General features: G+C 43.8%; 2 long non-coding RNA genes across 4 annotated transcripts in view; one reads left to right on the top strand and one right to left on the bottom strand.

Annotated features, from left to right (window-relative positions):
* Nucleotides 1-458: 458 nt before the first annotated feature.
* LOC113631366 (uncharacterized) lies at nt 459-8,196 on the bottom strand. Its single transcript, XR_003437288.1, has 4 exons — nt 7,162-8,196; nt 6,454-6,685; nt 5,611-5,789; nt 459-2,413 (listed from the first exon to the last, which is right to left on the bottom strand). It is a non-coding gene; the product is annotated as an uncharacterized LOC113631366 (long non-coding RNA).
* Nucleotides 6,575-20,783, top strand: part of LOC113631362 (uncharacterized) — an 81,001-nt gene continuing 66,792 nt past the window's right edge. For all 3 annotated transcript variants that reach the window (XR_003437286.1, XR_003437283.1, XR_003437285.1), the window contains exons 1-2: nt 6,575-7,048; nt 8,203-8,390. This is a non-coding gene — a long non-coding RNA (uncharacterized LOC113631362). The remainder of the gene's footprint in view (nt 7,049-8,202; nt 8,391-20,783) is intronic.

Below are 20,783 nucleotides of genomic sequence, written 5' to 3'. Positions count from 1 at the left end.
TCCGGGAAGATCCCATCATGCCGCGGAGCGGCTGCGCCCGTGAGCCATGGCCGCTGAGCCTGCGTGTCCGGAGCCTGTGCTCCGCAACCTGAGAGGCCACAGCAGTGAGAGGCCCGCGTACCGCAAAAAAAACAAAACAAAACAAAAAAAAACCAAGCTCTTTTGCAAAGTGGTTGTGCAATCTTACACTCCCACTAATAATGTATGAGAGTTCCTATCCCTCCACATGCTTATCAACACGTGGTACAATCTTTAACTTTAGCCATTGGTGTACAGAGGTATCTCATTAATCTCATTAATCTTGAGTGGAGAGACATGAAGGGAAAAAAAAAGATTGGTGCAGATTCATCGAGGGAAGATGCGTGTCAGTTAATCTCATGCTACTGGGATCCCTCGAGCTGCCCTAGTTCTTGTTCGTGGTGAGCCTGGATCTTCAGTTGATTTTATAATTTTAAAAGCTACCCCATGCCTTCTAAGACTTCCTTTGCCTTTGAGGTAGCTAGAATAGGCCTCTGTTGCTTGTAACCAAAGACCTCCATCTGCTACAGGTGGCTCTTGTTTACTTCTGCCTGGTTGGCTGCTTCTCATCTTCTATTGGGAACAAATCCTACCCATCCTCTAACCACTTTGCCTCTAGATTCTATCAGCTGTAAACCAAGATCTACTCCTCTTACACTTTGGATTTATGAGCCAATAGACCCTCCTTTTTGGCTGGCCTGAGCCAGCTTTCTGTCACTTATGACTGAAATCACCCTGTGCCCAACCTCCCCTTTGTCTGTTCTGTATATGCGTATCAAGTGCCAAGCATGAAGCCTGGGAGTCAGCAAGTGCTGAGTAAATAAATTACTACATTCTTAAAATCCAAGACATTTTTATAAATCTGCAGATGACAGAAAAGTGGAAATGTTTCTTTGCACAGCACAGGGGTTAAGCACACCTCTCCTGAAGCCAGACTGCCTGAATGTGAATCCCAGCTCTGCCACGTATCAATTCTGTGACCTTGGGCAAGTTATTAATTTCTCTGTGTCTCAGCTTTTTCATCCATAAAACGTGGATGATAATAGGACCTATCTCATAAAGTGGTTATGAGGATTGAATTAGTTAATTTACAAAAAGCGTTTAAACAATGCCTGATACATGCAAGTGTTTTAAAACATTTTTGTTTTGTTTTGATGCTGACAGTCTTTTGAATGATACAGTCAGGAATGAAAAAGATGTTGATGTGCTCTCAAGGAACAATATGCTAACACCTCAGTTACTAGTTGGAATCTTAGATGAAATGGCTACTTTCCCTGAGAATCCGTTTTTAACTATTTAACCAGGCATATAGAAAGTCCCTTACTTTGGCTCAAATAATTAAACACAGGTGATTTAACAGAAGTTCATATAATACAGACCCTGAGTTTGGGGAGTGGCATGGGGTTAGCTGACCACAAGCTCATTTTGAGCTAGAAGAAAGGCAAGGCTGTCATAAAACTTTCAAAGATTAGACAGCCTTGCTATCAGCAGTGTCAATTAAGGAAGTACAATGTTTGGGTCTTCATTCAGCGTTCAAGTAGGGGTACAGATTCAGCACTTGAACAGGCTGGAGAGCGTCTGGTGGAGAGCGAGCCCGAAGTGAGGCACGTAGCAACCCGAGAATTTGAAGGACAGTTGAGAACCTTCAAAATGCTTGCTCTGAAAAACAGGAGACTCAGAGAAAATGAAATAACAGAGACTTGAAGTGCTGTCCTGTGGCGGAGGGATGGGAGGGATGGGACTTCATCCGGCGTGCTCCGAAAGCCTGGGGGGCTGGGGAAGGCACCGGTGGCAGACCCCAGCTCAGAGTGAGTACGCGCTCTTTACCCAGGAGAGCTGTCTAGTGATGGAGAGCGCCGCCTTGCAAAGCTACAAGCCCCTGCCCCTGAGAGGAGCCGGGCGAACATGAGTTTAGGGACATATTAACAAAGAACCCAAGGAGGGATGGGTCATCCATAACTACGCTATTTCATTTCACATTCTGAAAAAACATGCCTTTTTTTTTAAGTTTATTTTTTAGATTTAAAAGAGATCAAACACTCGACCGATGAGTTGCGATTTTGGAAAAGTAGAAGCAGCTGCATACATTGGTTGCCATTTGCCCTAATGGGAGTGGGAAGAGCCACGCCTGCCCCCCACGGCAGATTGCCCCCAGCTGGTCCTGTCTTCAGGACCATGACGTGTGGTTAGCAAGGAGTCTGCTTTCCCCGCCGCTGACGCTTGTGGCCACAGCCTCGGAAGGACCCGGAGGAAGCCCCGCCCCAGTGTGATGTTAAGGTTAGGACTTGCGAATCCATCTGAGTGTAGTTTCTCACTTTGGTCACTTCCTTTTCAGCCCTGGAGGCCCGGAAGACAGGGTTGATTGTGCAGATCCTGTCTGCAAGTGCATTTCTTTCTAAAGAAAAAGTTGCCAGAATGCTTGCTCACAGAACAACTACTGGCTGAAGCAGAGCCCACACTAAGTAAACACAGGGGATTAAAATGAATCAGGGGGACCAGAATTACTCCACAGTGAAAGCGGTGGTTTACTTTTCCTTTAAAAAAAAAAAACACAAAAACTTTCATTCTATATCTAAACACTGCTCTATCTCCATGCTGCTTTTTCAAAAAGAAAAATCTGTAGAAAGATAGTATATTAAAAGACTAATCAACTCGGTGCTTTGTGACCACCTAGAGGGGTGGGATAGGGAGGGTGGGAGGGAGGCTCAAGAGGGAGGGGATATAGGGATGTATGTACACATATAGCTGATTCACTGTGTTATACAGCAGAAACTAACACCATCGTAAAGCAATTATACTCCAGTAAAGGTGTATTTTAAAAAACGACTATTGTTTAAAAACCTATTTCTTCTACATCGTAGATTCAAATAGCACTGAGAAACAGCCCGTGGACACTTTCATATATATGTGTTTCTAGGAAGAAAAGTAAATGTCTTGTAACACAGAAATTCTTAAATACAGCTGTTTATCCAAATAGAGGCAGCAAGAGGTGTCAGTCAGCGAATCATTTAAACTCCTGGGATCTCTATTGTTGCTTTCCCTGGAAATTTTTTATCTGGGGGTGATGAAATGAAATTTATATTTTAAGGCAGGACAAGAAAAAAATTAAACATAAAATTCTCTCTGTGTGTTTGTTTGGGCCTCCTCTCTCCGTAATGTGCCGTGTGCATCTGCCTTACTCATTAACCAGAGCTCCTCAAAGATGGGAGAGTCTGCTCAACCATAAAGATCAGTTTTTGTTCTTTGTTGTGAGGCTAGCAGTGTAACTTCTTAAAAGAATAGTGTTCTTTCCCAGCTCTGTAGGGGGTCATGGTGACTTGCTGCTCACTTTTCACAAGCTTACCTGGACTATGTACCCTTGGTGACCTTTATGTAAGGTATCAGTGTGTCATTTTGATGTACGATCCTTTGTCTCAAAAATGTATATGACTATGCCTTTGACTTCTAACAGGTGGAACAGTTTTCAGAGATTTCTGAGAATGTTTTCCAAGTTATAATTCTCAGTTTGGCTTGAACAAAATTCCCTTTTTTCTTCTTTATAGTTAATTGAATTTTTGTTGACAGGGGTTTGTTTTTTTCTGATTATAAAAGCAATATATAATCATTGTTTAAAAATCTGGAACATATGGAAAGTCCTGAAAAACTTTCTAGGTTCAGAAAAATGATAATGAAAACAAAAATGCACATTTTAGGTGGTTGGTGTCACATTTATTAAATGTGCTTGAGCTGTCCTTAATCACACTTTTTTTCAAATATTTTTTTAAGTTATTTATTTTTGGCTGCGTTGGGTCCTCGTTGCTGTGTGTGGGCTTTCTCCAGCTGCAGTGAGCGGGGGCTACTCCTCGTTGTGGCGTGAGGGCTTCTCATTGCCGTGGCCTCCCCCGTTGCAAAGCACGGGCTCTAGGCGTGCAGGCCTCAGGAGTTGTGGCTCATGGGCTCTAGAGCTCACGCTCAGTAGTTGTGGTGCACGGGCTTAGTTTCTCTGCGGTATGTGGGATCTTCCCAGACCAGGGCTCGAACCCATGTCCCCTGCACTGGTAGGTGTATTCTTAACCACTGTGCCACCAGGGAAGCCTAATCACAACAGTTCTGACACCAGATGTGTTGGATGTTTCTCTACACCAATCTATTCTTCTGCTTTCCAGACACCAACTGGGTGTCCTACAATTCAATTCAGTTCTGACCCTAACTATTCAGAGTTAGCATGCAGACCCTATAGGACTGCCCAGGCAAAATCCCAGACTGTCACCTGTACTTTTGACTAACCATCTGGCTATTAATAGGGGATTCTCATGATACCCCCTCCTCAGGTTCAATAATCTGGCAGAATGGCTCACAGAGCTCAGGAAAGCACTTTACTTACTATTATTGGTTTATTATAAGGATACAACTCAAGAACAGCTGAATGGAAGAGACGCATAGGGCAAGATCTTGCACAGAGCTTCCATGCCTTCTCTTTAGGTCACCCTCCCAGCACCTCAATGTTCTCATCAACCAAGAAGCTCTCCAAACCCCTGGTTTAGGGGTTTTTATGGAAGTTTAACTATGTAGGCATGATTGGTGAAATCACTGGCCACTGGTGAATGAATTCCATCTCCAGCCCCTCTCCAGTCATGGGTGGGGAGGTTGGTGGAACTAAAAGTTCCAACCCTCTCCTCATGCCTTGGAGTTCCATCCAGAAGCCATCTAGGGGCCTCCAGGTACCAGTCATCTCATGGGCATACAAAAGATACTTATCCCTCTCCAGAGTTTCCAAGGGTTTTAGGAACTGTGTGTCAGGAAATGGGGACGAAGACCAAATATTGATATATATTTCTTATTATGCCACAGTGCTCCTTTAAAAAATGTTTTAAATGCCCTAACAGTAGGTACTGACTGGTTAATCTCCTTCTAAGGATCTCAGAGCAATTTGTCAATACCCTTTCTCTGACTGTAAAAGGGTATAGTGAGTCTTCTAGATTTTAAAAGCATATGATCCGGGCTTCCCTTGTGGTGCAGTGGTTAAGAATCTGCCTGCCAATGCAGGGGACACGGGTTCGAGCCCTGATCTGGGAAGATCCCACATGCCGTTGAGCAACTAACTCGTGCACCACCACTACTAAGCCTGCACTCTACAGCCCGTTAGCCACAGCTACTGAGCCCACGTGCCGCTACTACTGAAGCCCACGTGCCTAGAGCCTGTGCTCCACAACAAGAGAAACCACCACAATGAGAAGCCTCCGCACCACAAAGAAGAATAGCCCCTGCTCGCTGCAACTAGAGAAAGCCTGTGTGCAGCAACAAAGACCCAATGCAGCCAAAAATAAATAAATAAAATAAATTTAAAAAAAAGAAAAAGCATACGATCCTTTGAGCTCTTTGGACTGATTAATTCCCTGGTAAGTAGTCTCAAGAGGTAATGTGCTGATGCAATCTATGCTTATAACTTTGGTGACCCCTTTGCTGGAAACAAAGATTGGATCAAAGTGTTCTGGGCCAGACAACTGAATGCCAGAACTTAAAAACCACCTGCTAAGCACCTGGCTGATTCATTTTAATCAAAATTATTCTGCTAATGGACTTTCCTTCTTTGTATGCTTAACTAACACTTACTGGCAATCCTTGATCCTGGCTTGGGGTGGTGTTCTCTAAGTGTGGCCTTGAAGAACGGCATCAGCATCTTCTGGGAACTTGTTAGAGGTGCAGATTCTCGGCCCATCTCACACCTGCTGAATCAGAAACTCTGGGGTGGGGCCCAGCAATCCGTGTTATAACAAGTCTTCCAGGTGATTCTGATGCATGTTAAAGTTTAAGAACCACTGCCTTAGGCGGCCCCATCCCCCGATGGGAATTGGCTCTGACTCACCCTCTCAAGTCCAATCACATGTGTATCTGGATCTGGGCGGCAGTTACACAGGGACATAAATTCATAAAAACTCTCCGTACACTTAAGATTTGTGGATTTAATTAGGCCTAGATTTTTTTTTTTTTTTTAACTCACAGCCAAACTGTATTTCTAAGAAGGCTGGTTGGGGCTGGGCTTGTCCCCATAAATGAGGGTGTCAGACCCAGGGACCATGGCCACAGAAGCACTGTTCTCTAACCAGTGATCCCTAGATGGTACCCGCAGCCAAGGAGGCCTGTTCACAGCAACCCCAAAGGGACTTATTGACATTGCTTAGCAGTGAATTAGTCCCCAGGCAACAATCTAAACTTGTTCCGTATCATCCTGTGTATGTCTCCGAGATGTGTGGCACAGACACAGGAAGCCCTAACGTGACACCTGGCAGCAGGTGGGAGGAAGTTCTGGGTTTTCAAGCTGGAGAAGGGAAGCAGGGGAAATCTAGGAAGCAGTGATAAAACTCAGCTGATCCGGGCTACATGTATATACAAGTCTTGGGCAAGAGAGAAGACATGGCCAAAAAGCCATGAGTCACACAAGTGGCGAGAACAGACCTGCTGAGAACAGCCTCTCTTCTGCTGACAGATGCTGGAGGAGCGTGAGAAAGGGGGAGGAAGAAGATGGGCCAGGAAGGGCCCTGCAGGGCCACAGCGTCTAGCAGGCATCTGTCCCCTGTCCTGGCCATCGGGGTAAGGGGCAGACTCCTGAGAGCCACAGTGTCAGCTCTGCACCCAGTCTCAGGACCACAGAAATTCTCTGCTTCAGCCCTGAGGTGTCTTCTGCATCCTGAAATGAAAAAACACCCAGCTTCCAGTCCCCATCCCGACCCACCAAGAACTGCGTTCTTGATTAACCACCCCTTCTCCACTCTTATTTGGGGAACCCACACTAGACTTTGCAGCTGGGCCCACTTTTACTAATCCCCAGGCTGCTGGGCACTGTGAGCCCTGCGCACTGAAGGCTCAGCGAAAGGGAAGTTGGAGAAAATCCGCGCCGGCAGGGGGACTCCGAGTCCACGCCCCGCGGTACGCATGCGCACAGCTGCCTGCCCCTTTCCCGGCCGCGCGAGTTCTGAGAGTTGCGTGTGCTGTCCGGGGCCTCGGGAGCGTTGCCAAACCTGAAGTTTTTCATTCAAGTGCTCCCTACAAGGTATTGTTCAGTCCGCCCTTGCCCAGTGAAATGGAAACAAATTTACAGTCATTCCTATCTAAATCAATGAAGTTTCCCTTCATTTCCCAGACCATTTCAGCTGAGAAGCAGACCTCCGCATTTCTGGTTCCAGCTCCTACTCGGTTTTATTTCTGATGCTTCCATTGCGTAGTTTCACTGTGGGGGCTGCTTGTTAGTTCCTTTGCACACTCAGCATCCAAACTTTATTTCTATGTTGGGTGAGTCTTCCACTGCATAAGGCTGGGTGGGAAAAGGCCTCCCTCCCATGACAGAACCGGGAGCCGACAGGTAACCTCTCTCTCTCTCCATCCCTCAGGAGTTAGCATGGGCATCTCGGGACCTGGGCTCAGCCAGTCAGATGCTGCCACCTGCGGCTTTAACTCTTGTGCAATAATTCAAAGATGAAGGGACCGCTGAGAAATTATTTACTGGGACAACAGTGCAGTGTTAAGTGTCCAGGGGTAGCAGAACCAGTGGCAGCTTCCTAGCCCCATTGTCCTAAAGTGTGATGTTGTCAGCTAACTAGCCAGGGCTAGTTTCTGTTCTTGGTCTCCTCTGGCCACTTTAGTGCTTTCTGTCCACTCTCCCCTTCTGTGAGACTTGGGCTCCTTTCCCCAGGTCCCAGGGACAGCAGTCATCACTGCTACAGCAGGCTCTGCACCCAGCACGTCGATCCTGCTGTGGGTGGCTGAGCCTGGTTGTGCAGGAGCTGGCTTTCCTGGTGACTCCTGCATGTCTGCTGAGAGTCAGCGTTCAGCTTACTTTTTGGCGATTTTATCGCAGGTATGACAGTTTTCAGCCAATTCAGAGGAGCTTCTGTTTGTGTGAATGCAGTGCTTTTGGCCACACAGGTTGTGCGATAGGGCTGGCATAACAAATTACTACAGACTGGGTGGTTTAAAACACAGAAATGTCTTCTGTCACTGTTCTGGTGGCCAGAACTGAAACAAGGTATGAGCAGAGTTGCTTCCTTCTGGAGGCTCTGAGGGGGGAATCTGTTCCGTGCCTTTCTCCTGCCTTCTGGGGTTACTGCAGTCTTTGGCATTCTTTGACTTGTAGCTGCAACACTCCTCTCTGGCTCGGCTTCACATGGCCTCCCTCTCTGTTATCTCTATGTCTTCTCTTATAAAAAGGGAACATCTGGACACAGAGAAACACACAGAGGGAAGATGATGTGAAGACACAGGGAGAAAGCCGTGTGAACATGAAGACGGCCATCTACAAGCCAAGGAGAGAAGCCTGGAACAGATTGTCCCTCACAGCCCCAGGAAGGAACCAGACCTGCCGACATCTTGATTTCAGACTTCCAGCCTCCAGAACTGTGAGACAATATATTTTGTTACTTAAGCCACCCAGTCTGTGGTAATTTGTTACACCAGCCCTGGCAAATGAATAGATGCCCTTCCCAAACTCTCCCAGGACCTACTCAGCAGCCATTGCTTTCTGTATTATTGGGAAGAATTTAGTCCATCACTAAACTAATCACTGGCAAGAGGCCTGGGACTATAAGGATTGATTTAGCTAGGGACCAGAGTTCCCTGAAGCACACGTATGCGTGATTCCTGAACAAAGTCAGGACTGAAGGGACCAAGAAGAGGGTTGGAATGTGAGTGGGTAGAAAACCTTGGTGTCTGCTGCACCGCCTGAGGGGTCTGTTCCTTATGACTTGTTCAGTATACTGGTTTCTGTGTTGTTCTCATCACTCAGGTTCCACTGGGTCTTGAGGAATACACACACACACAGATTACACACATTAATGAAAAATTTGGTGAGGGTACCCCAGAACATAACTAGAAGAGAAACTTCGTGGTTTAGGGAAGAACTCCATGGGCACCGAGAGCAGGAGCCTGTCCCTTCTGCTTTATCCTGAGGTGTTTGATTATATCCAGAAATATTCAGCAAAGACAAACTCTCACAACCATGGTTTCAAATTAATTAGCTTTTAAACTTTATTGCTTACTACTCCCCAAAGTATTTTTGACCCCCAATCTGCCAAACGAATAAAATGAGGAAAAAAGCAAAAATAATATGAGCAGCAGTGATGAGAGTCCCATTCCAGCTATGTCCAGGCCGGTTGGCCACCAGGCTTGCTGTGACCAGTCACTCCAAGGGACAAAGCAGAAAAACAGAGACAACTCCAGGGGACATGTGACATGGGGAACTTTTCCATGACTTGACAGTTCTGTGCCTAGACTCTCACCTCACTCTTTCCTAAATTCCTCTCTCCTAAGCCCCAGTCTCCGCTAAGTTTACTATGTTTCTTTGGTGTGAGTATTCCATCTTTCAGGGGATGTGCCTGCTTCCATTCTGTTCTTCCCCAGTGACATTTTGGCTCAGAGGGAACCTCAAATTACATAATAGCAATGAGGAAGGGTGGCCCAGACCCCAAGCTGTCATTCTGTCTTTGCGGGTATCCCTTGAAGTCTAGTCCCTCTAGTGGGCTAGAGCCACCTGGATTTTGATCGCTGTACACAGGCTTCGCTGCTGAGGTTGGTGAGTCTTGCCTCCAGCTTTTTTGAGACCCCATTGTCCTGACCCTATATCTCTTCCAGGCTCCCAAGTCTCTCAGCACTTCTGTGCCCCTCCTTTGGAGTCCAGGATCTCTTAGCTGCATTCCCTGTCCCCTTCTGGAGGGTCCAGGCCTCTGTGAAGCTATCCTGGGACACATCCATCTAAACAGCTCTCACATCCACTGCTAATCCAGCTCCTGGGGTCGTGTTACTCTGGCACCATTCCAACACAGGGCATCTCTGGGAGAATTGCAGACTTTCTTTGCCATGTACTAAAAAGCAGGAAACAAGCCCATCTGCTTTGAATTTCCCCACATCTGTCTCCTGGACATCATCACTCCCTTATATCAGAATGTTGGCCCCAAAGTGGGGTTCAAGGAACAGGCTCTCACATGTCTTAAGTACTCATCCCCCCAAATCTTCCCAAGTTCCTCCCCAACTCAGGAAGCATGACCTGTATGTCACATTCTGCAGTTTCTCTTCTCGGTGGTTCTTGGTACATTCTGTAAATTTCCAAGCTTAATTCTCAGTGTTTGGAGGTACAGCAAGAATCCTTGTCTCATTCAAATGCTTAGTTCTTACAGTAGAAAGCCAGGCCTCTCATTACTTTTTTTTTCTACCACAGGCTTTAGAAATGTCTGTTTTGATAGGCAACATTGAGCTATAACTTCTTTGTTCTAGACTGTTTCCATAGGTCATGCACCTAGAAAACAATGACTGCTTAATGGTTGGGGTGAGAGGAGTAGGGTAAAGAAATAAAAATTGTATAATTTAATATTAAAATGTTACCCCATTGTAGAATCCTAGTTCTATTACTTTCTAACTGTATGACCTTGGAAAAATTATTTATCTGCTCAGAGCCTTGGTGTTTTAATTTGCAAAATAGATGAAAGAAGTAGAACCTGATTCATGAGTTTGCTGTGAGAATTAGATGAGATAAATCATTTAAAGTTGTTGGGCATAATACATAGCACATAGTTCTTGCTTTTATAGACATATAGTTACACTTCAGTTCTATTTTGCAACAAGGCAGAGTATAAATGAACAATGAAAAGAAGGTACTAAATACTTTGAACAACAATGAGGTAGGCGTTTGGGTGGCAGACTCCTTCAGTCCACCAGAAAATTAAGCCAAGGAAGTGGGTTAAACACCCAGAGCTGAAGGCCATCCCCAGGGCACACCAACGTTTGAAGGGCAAGCAGATGAAGAGGAAAGTGGGAGGTGAGGGTGGAGGGGAAACCAGGACAGTGCCATAGAAGCCAAGGGACAAAAATCACTTCAGTGAGGAAGGAATGGCCACTGGAGGTCAATGCTGCAGAGAAGCCTTAAGTGCCCAGATTCCATCTGGTTAAGGAACAAATGGCAGATAAAGAATTGGGGACAGCAAAGGCAGATAACCTGTAAAGAAGGAAAATAGGACTAAAGGTAGAGGCAGTCACTGAATAAGTTTGAGGTTTGTCTGCTTATAGGATGGGAGAGACAGCTCATTGTAACGAAGCTGGAATGAGTCAGCAGGGAGGGACCTGGACACGGCAGGAGGGAAGTGTGTAGCTTCAGTGGCAGGAAGTTGAGTGAGTTCGCATGTGACGACTCTCCTTTTCTCTGTGAAGTCGTAGGCAGAGGATCTCTTTCAGAGAGGTGGGCACGTGGATAAAAGTTTTGAGAAGAGTGGAGGTGACTCTTGGGGCTACACAGAGAAGGGACACTGCAGGGCTCATTGGTACGTCCAGTGAAGCAAATTATCATCGCCTGCTAGTTTTGAAAATGAACAATTTGAAATGTGGGGAGGGTATTTTTCTGGGCTTCCAAGCAGAGACTGTGTCCCATTGCCTGTGTATACTGCACTGGAACGCATGCATTAAGAAAGGAGTATTCAGGGGTATTTGGGTGCAACAGGAATTTATCTGCCCAACATTTTACAGTTATAGCCCCCCAAAACCCGAATTATGTAAGCCCTTTTTTAATATTTAACTAAAGTTACCTGGTAAAATAAGCTGATAGTGAATTGAATCCAAATTTTCTACAAGGAACTTATGTTCTCTTCACTTTTAAAATATTTTTGACTGCCCCTAGGTGGTGTTTTGTTCAATTCATGCAAAAGTAAAATTCTTTTGATTCACCTTTTCAGAAGGAAATGTACTGTAAGGTAAACATGCTACCAGCTGCAGTTCAGTCCTAATATTTGCTTTCCAACTCATTCCAATTCTCTAGACCAGCTATGGTATAAAATGAAAACTTTGCTTTTCTTGAGTGTTACATAATGTCCTGCTTGTCCTGGAATGAAATGGAGATGAGTAGGTCTTTCTTTTCTTCCCCTCAAAAGGACCTGGGGAAGGTAGTGATGCAGGAAGCAGGTCCTATGCGAGAGAGAAGTATGAATGTTTGCCTGACTGAGAAGTCACTTTGTATTTGCAATTCTTGCACCTTTTTTTAAAAATTAAAATTTCATATTTAAAAAATAATCAAATTCCCCTTTAAACTAAAGGTGCTTACTAGCCTTTTTTAGTCCCATTTAATAGTGCCTGTCACTCCTATGCTAGACATACCAGGTCTTCTGCAAATTCATTACTAAAAACACTCTGTTAACAACCGAAGTTATCAATCTCTTATGATACTCCAAGCTAATAGAACAGCTATTTAAGTAAAATAAATACATTTTTTCTTTCTCATTAGAAGCGGTAAGATATGTACCGCTTTATGTACCAACCCAAAGCCTTCCTTTCGCTCTCTATGCATCTTGGGTTTGAACACTAATCCTGCTACTGATCACCTCTGTGACCTTGGGCACACCTCTTGACCTCTCTGAACGTTGGCTTTCTCACCTGTAATACCAGTATCTGCCCCCCACCCCTACCCCCAGGGTTGTTATGGCAAACAGAACATTTTTTTTTAATGTTGTGAAGTTTTTGGTACAGAATGCTTGATAAATAGCAGAGATTAAGTACAAGTGCATTCTTTCAAGTTCATTGCTATTTCTGTTAGAAAACTAAATACCATACAGGAGTTGTGCAGGACATCTGCCGTTGGCTCTCCCTCCCCCAGCCCAGGCCCAATGTCCACCTTGTCTCCAGCTTGTCTCCATCTTGGTTGTGCCCCGGGGGGTTGACTTGTGTAGATGGGATGGACAGTTTCCTTTGTCCTCTGGCTTCCGTTTGAGTCTGGCCAGTGGACAGGAGATTGGAGGGAGGTGGAAAAAGAGGTTGGGATATTTGTTCATCCAGGTCCCTTCCTGTGGGGTCACTGGGGGCTGGCTGCAGCTCTCAACTGAATTTCCCAGGATCTGTCAGGCAGCCCTCACCACACAGCTCTCTCTCTTTCTCTGGGTTTCAGTAACTACTCACTGTCTTTGCCCTCGCAGTGACTAGCCCCAGTCACTGAACTTGCAGAACCTCCACGCCCTGCTCTTTGTATATAATTCCTTTATTAAATGCTCCTCACATTACATAATTTAAGTGTGTCGTCTTTTTCCTGCTGGGTCTCTGTGATCCAGGACCTCTGCTAATTTGGAGGCCACTACAAGAAATATCCTTAGACTCTTCATTGCTTGAGGCCTCTGTGTTTCTCCAGAAATCTTGATGAAACTTGGACCAAACCCAAATTCGAGAAACTATAAGTACTTGAAAGCCTCCCCACTACTTCCACTATGTTCTCCTGCTGCTTTCTGTGCTCGTGAGTCCAGCTCTCCTTGGTTCAGGTGTGGATCAGACCCACACGTGAAGCTCCAGCTCTCTGCATTGTCCTAAGGACTCCAAAAACGTTCAATATTGTGTGATGCTCTTTGACTTTGCTGAAGAGTGAGGGTGACACAGCAGGGACCCCATAGCATGCCACCCAGATTTCAGCCATCTGTACTGCCTCCCAACACCTGTCCTGCTCCCAAATGAGCCCCCATTAACTCTCATCTCACGTCATCCACCTCACCTGCTGCCAGTGTTTCTCTGATTGGAGCACCCATCACAGCTCAAAATCATCTCATCTTGTGACCCGTGGGAAAACAAACAGGCTCAACAAAGTCCTGAAATCACCCAGTGGGCTCCACATTTAGGCCAACTCCTTACCTAACCCCACTGACAGTTATCCCCCTAAGATCCCACAGCAGACATTGGAGCAGGGGGCAATTTGGGATCAGTTGGCAAGAAACAAACCAAAGAACCTTGGGAACCAAGTGTTTAACCTAGGACTCTACTTGATGACCACAGCTTGGTGGTCTTGGGGCTTTCCCTCCTGTGAACCCAGCAGCCACTTTTACACAGTTTAAAGAGCTCCTCCAAATCGATGATTAAAGATTACCCTCCCCCACCTCCCCGCAATATAAGCAAAGAACAAAATCTGGCTATAGGAGGAGCCCCAGCCCAGGACTGTGGGCACTTAGCCTGGGGGCCCTTCCTCTTGGAGTAGGAGGTGGGCTGGTAATGAGGTCCTGGGCCTGGAGCCTCGTTGGCCAGGGTGATGGCAGGCAACTGCAGACCCAGTGTACACAGGCCCAGCCAGCTGCCAGTGGCAACCACATCTGGTTAAGGAGCCCAAAGAGTGCTGAGGTGGTGTGAACCGAGAGGCTGAACAGACACTCGGATGGTCACTGGCCACCAGCCTGCTGTGCTGGAGTGTGCTCTCAGGCTGCTGATCTCCCTGCGCCAGCTTTGCCTCAATCACCCACAGTGAAAGCTGAGGTCAGGGGGAACATTTAAAAAGACTCCAGACGGTCCCAAAGGCCCACAGGGATCATGGAAAAAGTACCATACAGAAATAAAAAAGCACAAAGGAACAACAACTTCTAAATAGGCCAGATCTTCCCAGGGTCCCTAGCCTGCTTCACTCTCAGACCACCTGAGCAAGGAGTAGCTCACACCGGGCATCTCCACACCCCAGATCACGGCCTCCTTTCTCCAACCCAAAGCTTTGTCTCTGCGTGGGCTGAGCTGTTCCCAGAATGACTGACAGTGAAAGTATCCATCCGATCAAGGCAAAACCCAGTCTCCTCACAGAGGCTTCATAGACTCAAATGAATAATTACCCGATAATTATGAATACATTTCTCAAATTCTGGACTGTTTTATCTAATATAAGAGTATGTTTGGAACATCAAAAGCTGAATTGAATTGGATTTCAAAAGCTGAAATCCAATTCCTTTGCAGTCTCTCTTCAAGAATTAAAAAATTCTTGGGATCCAGTTTATCCATGGTTCACTTTGCTACAACATATTTTGGTGATGTGTTGCTCAGAATAGAAGGCTTATTTATAGTTTTGATAAATTTTTACTATTTTAAATGTTTTTGTCTCATTTAATACTTTAGACTTTGGACATTCCCCAACCCCCAATTTTATTAGTTTGCTTTTCCCTAGCATACCTTTTTTTTCATGTCTTTATTGTCAACCTTCTCTCTTTTTGTTTTATATGCATCTCTTGTACAGAGAATAAAGTTGGAGGTTGGTTGCTATTTCACCCAACTTTCTGTCTATTATGTAGTATTGTTTTTTTCCCTTTTCACTCAATTTCACGATTTCTGCTGAATTAACATTTTTCTGCATTAATGTACTATGGCTCTGTGATTTCAGGGACTCAGCCCCTTTTAATTTATTACTCCACCACCTGTAAGTTGTTAACCTCATCTGCATGGTCCTCATGGCTCACCTCCATGTGAAAATCGCAGCCAGGGAAAAGGGTAAAAAGGAAGGGCATGACCAAACAAATGCACACGTGATTTCCATTCATTCAGTGAACCAGAACGTCCTCACCTGCCCGCCCCAGTAGCAAGGGAGGCTGGGAAAAGCAATTGTGGCCTATTGAATGCTTGTCTCTCAGATCCATTTCCACCCTTCTAAATTCTGGAGTTTTTCCGGACGCGCAGGCCCAGCGGCCATGACTCACGGGCCCAAACGCTCCGCGGCACGTGGGATCCTCCCAGACCGGGGCACGAACCCGTGTCCTCTGTATCGGCAGGCGGACCCCCCCGCAACCACTGCGCCACCACGGAGGCCCCTGGGTTTTTTTTGTTTTGTTTTGTTTTGTTTTGCGGTACGCGGGCCTCTCACGGCTGTGGCCTCTCCCGTTGCGGAGCACAGGCTCCGGACGCGCAGGTTCAGCGGCCATGGCTCACGAGCCCAGCCGCTCCGCGGCATGTGGGATCTTCTCGGTCCGGGGCACGAACCCGTGTCCCCTGCATCGGCAGGCGGACTCCCAACCACTGCGCCACCAGGGAAGCCCTAAATTCTGGTTTTTGATGCTGGGATTGGGACTCTGCACACTACGTTTCTTCTTTGTCAGCTGACTTTGTGATAAGTTCCACCAAGAGGATGCCGTGCAGGGACGCTGGAAGGTAGGAGAAGGGGAGAGGGGAGTGTTTCTTCCTTATTTGCTGGCTATCCTTTTCATGTCACTCTGGGAATGGTCATGCACCCCAGTAGCACCAATTGGTTCTAATCTCCAACTTCTTTTGCCACTCCCAGAACCAGCCTCATCGCCCTCACCTCAGAGGTCTGAGTCACAGCTCCAGGGGACCCTTTCTCTGAACGTTTAGGTTCTACAACTTCAATTTCTTCTCTTTGTTCCTCCAGCCCAAGGACTTGTAGCTGCTTCCTGGAGTTATTACCTCTGTTTTACTGCCACATTCCCTCTTTGACTTTTCAGTCTTCCAACATCTGTTAAACTAATTCCCTATATTAAATTCTCTTTGTTTAAATACCTAGTATGGTTTCAGCTTTCCTGAATGGACCCTGCCTGATATATTAATCTGTAGCTTAATGGCCAAATGCCACTAAAAATTCTAATGCTATTTAAGTCGGGGAGAATGGATATTGGGGAGAACTATCAGTCTTCAGAACAAAACAAGAATTTTAGTACAATTTCATTCTTGTGGGTGCATAACCCCACCGTAGCTTTCAAGATTTGTTGAAACCATGTTGAGCTTTTGTTCCAGTTGATTAATTTTTTTGTAGTTTATGCCTATAACATTTAAAGACTTCTTTAAACAGTTCTACTTAAATTCACAGACATAGTATCAATATTTGGACTTAACACATTTTATTGGTTTTATTTTTCATAACTCTTTTTGATATAACAGATCTTCGTGTTTTGTAAGTTATTTATTATTCTTTTTCCTTCCCTAGGTAATATTTTTTTAGAAAAAAATGTATGTGTGTAGCATACATTCTGGATTCCTGGGTATTCAAAAATGTGTCTTACAGTGAATGGGTCCCCATGTCACTAGTGTCATGTAATATAGATTTAAGATTATTGAGAAAAATTTAAAGAGAAGTAGCACAGGGCACCAGTGCCCTGAGCACTCATTACTCCACAGAAGGGTGATTACTCCACAGAAAGGTGGACTGCATGCATATGGACCAGTTTTCAGGAGGGGAGGCCTCAAAGTACTTTGTATATTTATAGGGAAGATGGGAGGAAGTGAGGAACACTTAGTGGGTATAACAGTGGGGTTTCCTGGTTGGGGAGGCTGATAAAAAGCCTCCAGAGCTCAGCGTTCGGTTTTAACTTGTTCTTCTACTGGGCTCACTTAAGCCTGCTGAAGAGACTTTTTTTTTTAATTTTATTTTAATTTTATTTTTTTACACAGCAGGTTCTTATTAGTTATCTATTTTATACATATTAGTGTGTATATGTCAATCCTAGTCTCCCAATTCATCCCACCACCACCACCACCCCCGCCACTTTCCCCCCTTGAAGTCCATACGTTTGTTCTCTACATTTGTGTCTCAGTTTCTGCCCTACAAATCAGTTCATCCGTACCATTTTTCTAGGTTCCACATATATGCATTAATATATGATATTTGTTTTTCTCTTTCTGACTTACTTCACTCTGTATGACAGTCTCTAGATCCATCCATGTCTCTACAGATGACTCAATTTTGTTCCTTTTTATGGCTGAGTAATATTCCATTGTATATATGTGCCACATCTTCTTTATCCATTCATCTGTCGATAGGCATTTAGGTTGCTTCCATGTCCTGGCTATTGTAAATAATGCTGCAGTGAACATTGGGGTGCATGTGTCTTTTTGAATTATGGTTTTCTCTGGGTATATGCCCAGTAGTGGGATTGCTGGGTCATATGGTAGTTCTATTTTTAGTTTTTAAAGGAACCTCTATACTGTTCTCCATAGTGACTATATCAATTTACATTCCCACCAACAGTGCAAGAGGGTTGCCTTTTCTCCACACCCTCTCCAGCATTTGTTGTTTGTAGATTTTCTGATGATGCCCATTCTAACTGGTGTGAGATGATACCTCATTGTAGTTTTGATTTGCATTTCTCTAATAATTAGTGATGTTGAGCAGCTTTTCATGTGCTTCTTGGCTATCTGTATGTCTTCTTTGGAGAAATGTCTATTTAGGTCTTCTGCCCATTTTTGGATTGGGTTGTTTGTTTTTTAATATTGAGCTGCATGAGCTGTTTTTGTATTTTGGAGATTAATCCTTTGTCCATTCATTCATTTGCAAATATTTTCTCCCATTCTGAAGGTTGTCTTTTCGTCTTGTTTGTGGTTTCCGTTGCTGTGGAAAAACTTTTAAGTTTCATTAGGTCCCATCTGTTTATTTTTGTTTTTATTTCCATTACTTTAGGAGGTGGATCAAAAAAGATCTTGCTGTGATTTATGTCAAAGCGTGTTCTTCCTGTGTTTTCCTCTAAGAGTTTTATAGTGTCTGGTCTTGCATTTAGGTCTCTAATCCATTTTGAGTTTATTTTTGTGTATGGTGTTAGGGAGTGTTCTAATTTCATTCTTTTACATGTAGCTGTCCAGTTTTCCCAGCACCACTTACTGAAGAGACTGTCTTTTCTCGATTGTATATCCTTGCCTCCTTTGTCATCGAATAGTTGACCATAGGTGCATGGGTTTACCTCTGAGCTTTCTGTCCTGTCCCATTGATCTATATTTCCGTTTTTGTGCCAGTACCATATTGTCCTGATTACTGTAGCTTTGTAGTACAGTCTGGAGTCAGGGAGTCTGATTTCTCCAGCTCAGTTTTTTTCCCTCAAGACCGCTTTGGCTATTTGGGGTCTTTTGCATCTCCTTACAAATTATAAAATTTTTTTGTTCTAGTTCTGTAAAAAATGCCATTGGTACTTTAACAGGGATTGCATTGAATCTGTAGATTGCTTTGGGTAGTATAGTCATTTTCACAATATTGATTCTTCCAATCCAAGAACATGGTATATCTCTCCATCTGTTGGTATCATCTTTAATTTCTTTTATCACTGTCTTGTAGTTTTCTGCATACAGGTCTTTTGTCTCCCTAGGTAGGTTTATTCCTAGGTATTTTATTCTGTTTGTTGCAATGGTAAATGGGAGTGTTTCCTTAATTTCTCTTTCAGATTTTTAATCATTAGTATATAGGAATGCAAGAGATTTCTGTGCATTAATTTTGTATCCTGCAACTTTACCAAATTCATTGATTAGCTCTAGGAGTTTTCTGGTGGCATCTTTGAGATTCTCTAGGTATAGTATCATGTCAACTTCAAACAGTGACACTTTTACTTCTTCTTTTCCAATTTTTATTCCTTTTATTTCTTTTTCTTCTCTGATTGCCATGGCTAGGACTTCCAAAACTTTGTTGAATAATAGTGGTGAGAGTGGACATCCTTGTCTTTTTCCTGATCTTAGAGGAAATGCTTTCAGTTTTTCACCATTGAGAATGATGTTTGCTGTGGGTTCGCCATATATGGCCTTTATTATGTTGAGGTAGGTTCCCTCTGTGCCCACTTTCTAGAGAATTTTTATCATAAATGGGTGTTGAATTTTGTCAAAAGCTTTTTGTGTCTATTAAGATGATCATATGGTTTTTATTCTTCAGTTTGTTAATATGGTGTATCACATTGATTGACTTTGCGTATATTGAAGAATCCTTGCATCCCTGGGATAAATCCCACTTGATCGTGGTGTATGATCCTTTTAATGTGTTGTTGAATTCTGTTTGCTAGTATTTTGTTGAGGATTTTTGCATCTATATTCATCAGTGATATTGGTCTGTAATTTTCTTTTTTGTAGTATCTTTGTCTGGTTTTGGTATCAGGGTGATGGTGGCCTCGTAGAATGAGTTTGGGAGTGCTCCTCTGTAATTTTTTGGAAGAGTTTGAGAAGGATGGGTGTTAGCTCTTCTCTAAATATTTGATAGAATTCACCTGTGAAGCCGTCTGGTCCTGGACTTTTGTTTGTTGGAAGATATTTAATCGCAGTTTCAGTTTCATTACTTGTGATTGGTCTGTTCATATTTTCTATTTCTTCCTGGTTCAGTCTTGGAAGCTTATACCTTTCTAAGAATTTGTCCATTTCTTCCAGGTTGTCCATTTTATTGGCACAGAGTTGCTTGTAGTAGTCTCTTAGGATGCTTTGTATTTCTGTGATGTCTGTTGTAACTTCTCCTTTTTCATTTCTAATTTTATTGATTTGAGTCCTCTCCCTCTTTTTCTTAATAGTCTGGCTAATGGTTTATCAATTTTGTTTATCTTCTCAAAGAACCAGATTTTAGTTTTATTGATCTTTGCTATTGTTTTCTTTGTTTCTATTTCATTTATTTCTGCTCTGATCTTTATGATTTCTTTCCTTCTAATAACTTTGGGTTTTGTTTGTTCTTCTTTCTCTAGTTCCTTTAGGTGTGAGGTTAGATTGTTTATTTGAGATGTTTGTTGTTTTTTGAGATAGGATTGTATTGCTATAAACTTCCATCTTAGAACTGCTTTTGCTGCATCCCATAGGTTTTGGATCATCGTGTTTTCATTGTCATTTATCTCTAGGTATTTTTTGATTTCCTCTTTGATTTCTTCAGTGTTCTCTTGGTTATTTAGTAGTGTATTGTTTAGCCTCCATGTGTTTGTGTTTTTTACTTTTTTTTCCCTGTAACTGATTTCTAATTCCATAGCATTGTGGTCAGAAAGGATGCTTGATATGATTTCAATTGTCTTAAATTTACTGAGGCTTGATTTGTGACCCAAGATATGATCTATCCTGGACAATGTTCCGTGTGCACTCGAGAAGAAAGTGTAATCTGCTGTTTTTGGATGGGATGTCCTATAAATATCAATTAAATCTATCTGGTCTATTGTGTCATTTAAAGCTTGTGTTTCCTTATTAATTTTCTGTTTGGATGATCTGTCCTTTGGTGTGAGTGAGGTGTTAAAATCCCCCACTATTACTGTGTTACTGTTGATTTCCTCTTTTATAGTTGTTAGCAGTTGCCTTATGTATTCAGG

This window comes from Aethalodelphis obliquidens, unplaced genomic scaffold, assembly GCF_003676395.1.
Source record: "Aethalodelphis obliquidens isolate GAN/ISIS:26980383/991018 unplaced genomic scaffold, ASM367639v1 scaffold2, whole genome shotgun sequence".
Lineage (NCBI taxonomy): Eukaryota > Metazoa > Chordata > Mammalia > Artiodactyla > Delphinidae > Aethalodelphis > Aethalodelphis obliquidens.
Note: the sequence above shows the minus strand (reverse complement) of the source record. Positions and strands in the feature narration are given on the sequence as shown.